This window comes from Stegastes partitus, unplaced genomic scaffold (assembly GCF_000690725.1).
Source record: "Stegastes partitus isolate 25-593 unplaced genomic scaffold, Stegastes_partitus-1.0.2 Scaffold424, whole genome shotgun sequence".
NCBI classification, from domain to species: Eukaryota; Metazoa; Chordata; class Actinopteri; family Pomacentridae; genus Stegastes; species Stegastes partitus.
In genome coordinates this window covers 53163-61293 of record NW_007578155.1, presented here as the reverse complement: position 1 = coordinate 61293, position 8131 = coordinate 53163, and positions in this window count along the sequence as shown.

The following is an 8131-nucleotide window of genomic DNA, read 5'->3' as shown; positions in this document are numbered from 1 at the left end:
GGAAAACCTGAGAACAAGCTGAGGGCTGAAAGACCGTCTCCACGTTTTCAGGTAAATAAATTAGTTTGTTTCAGATGTAACGAAAAAGATGCAAGAAGCAGTAAATGAGTTGTACTAAACTGTGAAGTTGTGAGCGGTTCCAGGTTGGTTCTGTAGTGTTTCCTGCGCTGTGGCTGTGAGCTGGGTCGGCTCTCCGGGTGTCGAGTGTCTCGTCCATCAGCGTCGTCGGCGTGTTTGTTTGTGTTTGTTGTGATGGCAGCTCGGCGTTCAGGGACTTTTAATGGCCTGTTGTCCTCACAGAGCATAAATCACTGCTGTCAGTAATGCTGCAGCTCGACATGAATAATGTTCACCGAGTCCTCCGGGACATCGCAGTCATGTTTCCTGAAAACTGTCCCACAGCTCCGCTCTGATTGGTCGCTAATGATGCTGCTTTTACAGCACTTCACATGAGGTCGTTTCCTCGGATCAGGTTTGTTTACTCACGTCCTCGTCGAACTCGTCTTTCAGCCACAGTTTCTACTTTATCGTACAGTCTGAGTGTTGGGGTGCAGACAGACGTTACATCCACTCTGCTGCAGAACGTCTGGTCGACAGCACAGAAGTTTCCTTTACTGGGATCACGAACTCTGATGTGGGAATCGAAATCTAAGAAAACGAATCGGTGGAAGATGTTACCGTGGCGATGCACATCCTTCAAACACCAGTCAGATCTGTGTTCTCAGCTTCCTTCTCATCCACATGTACTCTCATTACAAGCTGCAGTGCTCACACTTCAGCTGCTTTTACTGAAACGGTGTTTGTCTTCATCACTTCACCTCCTTTAACTGACACGTCGACTACTTTATGTAGCAGCATGAGCAGTGATACAAGCATTCCAACGACCACAGAGAGACACGAAACAGCCACAACTTCAGCTGCTTCTCACACTTCTACTATCTTCAACTCTTTAACTTTGACAGAAACTTTGGTCGTTTCCATTTGAGCTGCTGTAAACAGTCAACGCTTCACCTGTTTACAGTCTGTAAACTTTAACCCTTCAGGTGTTTCCAGAACATAAACTCTTTCATGTCACCTGAAGCTCCAGCTGCTTCCACCTCATACACTTGGACTGCCTTCACATGCGCCTCGCTTCACGTCCCCTCTGTGGTGAACCCGTGCAGTCCTTCCTGTCGTGTGAATCAGATTTTCGGCCTCGGCGAGCGAAGCGCCGCGTCGTGTTTCTGTCGGTGATTCAGCAGATTTCCGAGCAGACTCTAACATTTCTGCCTGTTTTAAATTAATGACAGTGTCCTCGCCATCTGTCCGCCGCGAGGGGCTGAGGGGCATCGGCAATATGTCCTCACCAACGGCAACGCTAATGAATGAATCATGTCCTTTGTGACGGATTAAATATTTCACTGCTGAGACTCAGATCGAAGCCGCTCCGATACAGAAGCAGCGTTTTGGTGGCGGTGAGGCTGTTTTACTGTTTAAACCCGTCTGAGAGCTGACGGTAGAATGAAATCACACTTTATCACAGAACACTGCAGGTGGACGCTTTAGCTGAACAGAACCAGCACTAAATTACTCACAGTCGTTTTAAAGTTTCTGAAATGTTCAGTTAAACGTGCAAATGAAGCATCGTGGCAATAAAAACCTGCAGAACAGAAATCTGAACGTTAAACAAATCCAGCTTCAAAATTCCTGTTTTATTGTTATTTGGAAAATATTTTCTTCCAAACATGTAAGAAAATTTAAATGCTTCAAAAAAAATACTGCAAGCATCAAATATTTCAGAAAATTCCTAAAAATGAATCAAATGCCTTGAAAATATATTTTAAAAAATAGAAAAAAAATATTTTTACAAGAAAAGATTTTGAATAAAAACGTTCAAACATGCAAGAAAGTGAAATAAACAATAAATAAATAAAAATAACAATGAAATTATTAAAATGATTCAAATGTTTTTTTTAAAAAAAGGCTGAAATTCTTGATAAAATGTAGAAAAAACAAAAGAAATATCAAAAAATGTAAGAAAATTAATAAATGATCAGAAACACCTTGTAAATATATGAATAAAATGGTAAATTAAATATTAGTCTGAAAAATCATTGAATACCTCAAAAATATCTAAAATAACAATGCAAGGAAATTAAATAAATATATATAATAAAAACAGGAAATATCTACAAAAGCTTAAACAAATTTAGATAAAATAAGATAAAATGTCCCAAAAGTACAAGAGAACTAATGAGATGTCACAAACACCTTCTGAAAATAAGAATAAATTATTAAAATGCTGACGTGAATCCCTGAAACTAATCATGCAGCTCAAAAATGTCTAAAATAATCCTGCAAGAAAATCAAATACATAAAATATCAAACTGTGTAAAAATAATTCCTAATAAAACCCGGTGAGACATCAGAACGCTGACCAAACGGAGATATAATGACGACAACGTGTCCAGAGAGCAGCACCATCTGCTCCCTGCAGCGCCGCTCTGTTTAATACCAGCAGGTTCTGCTTTAGCCTTGGTCCTGCTTGGTTCTGACTCTGTGCTGCTGACATGCGACCAGCAGCAGCAGCAGCTCGGTGCCGCTGCAGGTGAAGCAGGTCGCAGCAGCGCCAGCAGCAGATGTCTGCGTGGAGACGAGCTGGCAGCGTCGCGGGTCAACAGATGATCTGCTTCGGTGCCAAGCGGCGGCAGTTGGGCCCAGATGGAGCGTCACGTTCAGGGAGGACGGCGGCTCGGACCTGCTGCTGCTGCTGCTGCTGATGCTGCTGGAGGTGGAGCTCCAGGAATGTGCAGCAGAACCCGGACCTCCAGAACCACAGAGGACGGTTGAAGCCAGAGGAAGGTTCTCCACATAAACAAACAGAGAGGATCCCAGACAGTGGATCAGAACAAACAGATGATCAGAGGAGCCTCTAAGGTCCAAAACAGCAGCTTCATCCTACAGTAAAACACAAGCTGACAGGACGGGTTCTGCTGATAAACTATCGTCTGATACATCCCATAACACTGATCCAGTCCACGCTGGTTCTACAGAACATGAACAAACCGGGTTTAGAGTTTAGACTGTGGCGCCTGGATGGATGTAAAACATACCATCAGCTGTNTCTGTTAGCATGGCCTGAAGCCTGTTAAAGTTAGCCCCCGGTAGCTAGAAGGGACGAGGACTCTCTGATGTGGAGCTTTGATTCAGTTGGAGTTTAAATGTGAACGTTTGCTGCGGGTTGTCAGATCTGCTGGCCGGGTTCTGGATATTTATTCAGGCAGAACTTCAAAAGGAAACCTGTCGGGCCTCAACGGGTTAAACGTTGGACTCTTTAGCGGTTAAACATCCGCTGGCAGCAGCAGACGTCTGCAGGCTGCATGTTCTCTGTGCAGACACGTGCATGATGCTGCTGCTGCTGCTTCACGCTGTGTTCTGATGTTCTGATGTTCTGGCTGCAGGAGCTGAACAACAGGTGTGGACGCACACCTGGAAGGCAGATGAAGCAGCAGCAGCAGCAGCTTCGGCCTCTCGCTGCTCGACTCTCTCTCCCCCCAAAATAAACCAGAGCGAGTCGCAGATTTCCATCAAAAGGAAAAAGCCTGGCTGTGTGACCCAGCCTCAAACTGTCGCTCTGCAATAATGAAGTGTTGGACAGAGAGGCTGACACTCAGGGGGCTCAGAGAGGGCTTTGATTAAGTCCTCCGAGCTTCATTAAAAACCATGAAAGCTCATTTTAGAGACAGACCTCCCCCCTCCTCCCCCTCCAGCTCNGTTTCCTGGCGATTGTGAGTCACTGTCATAATTTTGCCCCTTTAGTTTTTTCCATATTGAAATCTAGTTTCTAGTTTGAGTTCATCTGTTTTTAAGAAGCTTTTTGATGTTTAATGATATTTATATAAACACCTGTAAATATATACTGTGGTTATGGTTTGTTTTTTAAATTACACAAACAACGTCTTCATTTTAGCTCATATGAAGTTTTTACATTAAACTTTACATGAAAGTTCTGTCTAACTTGGTCTACGTGTTATTTTATGTTTTCACATCTTATTTTTGTCATTTTTATTAAAAAAAAAATTTTTTTTCAGAAATTCTAAAACATTGTGTAGAAGCTCAGATTTTTGGTGAGTTTTTCCCACATGAGCAGGTCCAGATGAGACGGGTCGCATGCAGCAGAACTTTAAATCACATCAGTGAGACATGATGAAACCAACGAACGTCCTGCTTCAGACGTGTTTCCAGGCTCTCAGATCAACGTATCGGAGCAGAAAGCTGAGATCCTCCAGAACCTCAGGAGGGTCCTCCAGAGCTCGGCCCGGTCGGAGGCCCACATGGCGGCGAGGCGCCGGGCCTCTAAGTGGGTCTGTGTGTCACGTATGAACGGATCACAGGACTCCTGAGCAGCAGCGATTTGCAGCAGAACAACATCTGTTCACATTTCAGATTAAAAGACACTTACTGGAAAATTTGGGCGCCTGCGAGGACGAATTAAAGATTTTCTTCAGTGGGATTAACAGCTGATCTGAACCGCAGGTCGATTATCCAGCAGCCGAGGAGAGAAAAAAGCCTCGGTGGCAGCAAACGTACACCTCGTCATGAGCTTCCTCTGAAGCTGCGATGCCTCCTGGGCTCGGCTCAGATGTCCCAGAAAGAGCTGCTCCGGTTCGGCATCGACGTCACCGGAAGAAAAACACTTTAACATCCACACCGCTCGTCACAGGGCGGCGTGGAGGCCATCTGCAGGGAAACGTGACGGTCCGAAGCTCGTCAACAGCAGCAGGAGGTGAGAGATTCAAACATCTGTCGGTGGAGATTAACCACAAACATCAGAACAATACGAGAGGATCAGCGAGCAGAGAAAAGTCTGCTCAGAAACCGACGGCGAAGAACACAGTGGATGGACTGAGAAACCCACCAAGGACACCAGAAAGACTTCAACACCACCCGTCCAACACCAACCGTCCAACACCAACCGTCCAACACCAACCGTCCAACACCAGCCGTCCAACACCAGCCGTCCAACACCAACCATCCAACACCAGCCTCTGAACTCCTTAATGAGGGATGGTTCTTCACCGCCTACATGTGGTTCTTTAAAGGTTCTTTAAAGGTTCTTCTTGCATAAAATAAGAGCTGCAGCTGAACATTGATTCATTCTGGATGAATCTTTTGGTCGATAAAACGTCAGAAAACAGCGAGAAACGACCGACACGGTGTCGCTAATCCCAAGATGGCGTCTCAGAACATGTTCTGTCCGACCAACAGTCCAGAACCCGAAATAGTCAATGAGTTCCAATGGAGAGAACCAAAACCAGCCTAGGACCAGCCTAAAACCAGTCTAAAACCAAGCCTAAAGCAAAGTCCAAAAAACAGTCGTAAACCAGTCTAAAGCTAGGTACAAAAAAAGTCTAAAACCAAGTCCACAACCAGTCTAAAACCGGTCTAAAACTAGGTCTGAAGCCAGTCTAAAACCAGCCCAAAACCAATCTAAATTCAATGTAAAATTGGCCTGAAATTAGGTCTGGAACCAGTCTAAAATCAATCTAAAACCAGGTTCAAAAATAGTTTAAAACCAGCCCAAAACCAAGCCTAAAAACAATCTCATACCAAGACCAAAAAACAGGCTGAAGCCAGTCTAAAACTAGATCCAAAAATAGTTTAAAACCAGCCCAAAACCAATTTAAACTTCATGTAAAATTGGCCTGAAACTAGGTCTGGAACCAGGTCCAAAACCAGGTCTAGAAACATTCTAAAAACATCAGAGTCCAACTACAACCACTCAAATGGACCAAATCCCTAAATCTGCGTAACTTTGAGGCCTGATTTAAATTAACATGCGAGATTGATTAACACATTGTCTCTGATCAATATATCGCCTCTGATTGGGGTTGTAGGTTTTGTTGATCCAGCTAACTCAAAGAAAGCCTGACTCTGTTAAACGTGGTTGAAGCCTCCAGCTCTTTGAGGCAGTTCTGGTTCTGGTCCGTTCTGTCTCCTGCCTGCAGCAGATGAATGCGACCATCAGACTCAGGTTTCATTAAACTGTCGGTCGGTGTGTTTGGTGACCACAGAGTCTGAGAACAGGACCTCTGATCTGCGGCGTCGCTCTCGTCTCTCCGGGCCTCTGTAGAACCGACCCTCGGGCCGGCGGCCGCCATGTTGCAGCGTTTCACCGGTTTGATAGTAAACTGTTGACCGGGAGCTGATCCGTCTCTCTGCAGCGAGGTCGGCGTGGCAACGAGGCGGTGATGCTCCCGGCAGCCTCCCTCCGAGGCCTCGCCACCATCCGGCGCGTTTGGCAAACGGCGGCGCCAACAGACAAACACGGCGGCGGCGGCGCAGCCGGGGGGGATGTTCCAGTTCTCATAAATCTGACACGGCCTCCTGTGCAGGCTGGTGAATATGGAGGAGCGCTGACGGATGATGGAACGGGCCCCCGGGGACCGAGGTTTAGCCAGATGGCCCCTCGGCCCGGCCCGGACAGCCGAGCGGACCGCGGCCAGGCGCTGAGGTCACTTCCTGCGGCCTCATGTGGGACCCGCAGACTGCTGATCTCAGGACGGCGGAGAGGTCGAAAGCAGCGAGCGTGACCCCCCGTCAATCTGTCGGACAGCTGACAGCAGACCTGACTCAGGGATTAGACCGATCCCACTGCGGCCACGTCTCTGTCGTTATCCTTGGAAACCGTCCGAGTCTCTGCAGCAGCAACAGTCGCATTATTTCACTGCGAGCGTCGAGTCGCATATCAGCATCGTATGATGTGAGGCTCAGTGTTAGTGTGTCTGTTAGCATGATACGGAGACACAGAATGACTAAAAACTATACGTACAAGGACAATAAACAAGAAGAACAGGACACAGAGAGAAGAACAATGACAACGATGGGACGACATTACCACACGGACATGAAATGATGTGAACAAGATAGAATATGAGAAACACAAAATGCAAAAAGGACAAAAATAAGACAAAACATGCAAATAAGATATGAAACGACTAAAAAAAGATTAAAAAAATAAAATAAAATCCAGACGTGAGACACAAAATAACATAAAAAAGTTCAGAAGAAACAACGATAGAGAGACAAACTGTCACAAAGGGACATAAAGGAACCTTAAAGAAAGTAAAACTAGACGGAAAATTAGACATAAACGGACAAAAAACAAGAAAAATTGGACACGTTATGAAAAAGAGATGAAAAATGACAGATGAAACTGTCCCAACACAGAATGCAAAATGAAATGAACATTAAATCATATAAATAATAACAAAAATAAAACACAAAACGACTAAAACAAGATTTTAAAAAATTACACAGGAAACACAAAATGACCAAGTTGAGACAAAACATGGACTGAAAACACCAAAATGATGCCAGAACAACGGAAATAAAACATAAAATACCACAAAACAAGAACCCAAAGAGACAAATAACCAAACTGAGGCAAAAACAACAACAACGAGGCACAAAGAGACAAAACTGACACGTTGAACAACTAAAAGTCGAGTTTGTAGAGGCTTTAAAATGTAAATCATGAAACATCTGTCGTATGTGGAGCCTCCGGTTTCCTGTGGACAAAATATAAAATCAAATAATTCAACATTTGTTCTGATTTCTGTCGTTCTCACTGCGTCACAGAACACGTCTCTGAGTTCTCTCCTTCTTTCTGGTTCTTGTGGTTCCTCTGAGCTGCAGGACTTCACACAGAAATGCTGAAAAACATCGTCTAACGTTTGAAATCTGCTCCTGTGTTGGTCCATCTCTGTTAGATTCTGGTTGAAGGACGCGTCTAATCTCTGCACAGCTTCTACAAACACGATTTAATTCACGTAGAATCCAGAAAAACTGAAACTGCGACTGAACATCCTGATGACTGATGAATATTCATGAAGTTCGAACCGTCGTTTATTATTCATGACCTTTGTTTTTATTCAGTCATATGAACATTTCTGTATTTACATCTCTTCTACATGAATCCTGTTAGCTTCAGCTGCTAGCGTGATGTCATGACCTGTTAGCATTAAGCTCATTGTGTTAGCATGTTGTAAAACCTTTTAGCATTAGCCTCATGGTACGGTGTCTGTTAATGTTAGCCTGAATCCGTTGCCATGATAGAGAACCTGCTAGCTTTAGCCTTAGTCATTTAGCA